Here is a 905-nt window from a genome sequence, read left to right as displayed (position 1 = left end):
CATTTGACAGCCTTGGTACCAGTTACACCGAGGTGACATGGTAGTGTAGTGGTTAGAACAATGCTTTGCAGTACCAGTGACCCATTCACAATTCTTGCTGCTGTTTCTAGTTTGTTCGACCCCCCCCCCTTGTTAATGCGTGGGTTTCCTCCGGGTGCGCTGGTTTCCCCCCACTTTCTAAAGATGTGCCGGTTGGTTGTTGTAAAACGTCGCATGATTAGGCCGGGGTTATATTGGCGGTTGCTGGGCAACGTGGCTGGAACGGTGGGAAGGGCCTACTCTGTGCTGTATCTAAATAAATAATAAAAGTAATATGTTGGAGATTCTTTAACCACAAAGTGATTGGGTTACTGGCATGGAGAGCGCTAAAAATCACCAAGGATAAGACTATAAGACATAGGAGCAGAATTAGGCCATTCAGCCCATTGAGTCTGCTCTGCCATTCCATTACGGCTGATTTATTAGGCTCCCCCACTATGGGAAACATTCTCCCCAGGTCCACTCTATCTAGGCCTTTCAATATTCAGTAGTTTCATTGAGATCCCCCTCCCCCATTCTTAGAAACTCCATCAAGTACAGGCACAGTCATCAACCACACTTCATACATTAACCCTTTCATCCCCTGGATCATTCTTGAAAATCTCCTCTGAACCCTCTCCAATGGCAGCACATCCCGTTCAGTTACATCGGAGACTCAAAACTGCTCACAATATTCCAAATGCATCTGACCAATACCTTATAAAGCCTCAAGAGTCTCATCCTTGCTTTTATATTCTAGTCAAAGGTTAAAGTAAATGTATTATCAAAGTGCATATATCTCACCCTATATTATCTTGAGATTTGATTTCTTGAAGACACTTACAGGAAAATAAAGAAATACAATAGAATTTATGAAAAGCTATACA

The sequence above is a fragment of the Hypanus sabinus genome, chromosome 1 (assembly GCF_030144855.1).
Source record: "Hypanus sabinus isolate sHypSab1 chromosome 1, sHypSab1.hap1, whole genome shotgun sequence".
Lineage (NCBI taxonomy): Eukaryota > Metazoa > Chordata > Chondrichthyes > Myliobatiformes > Dasyatidae > Hypanus > Hypanus sabinus.
Note: the sequence above shows the minus strand (reverse complement) of the source record.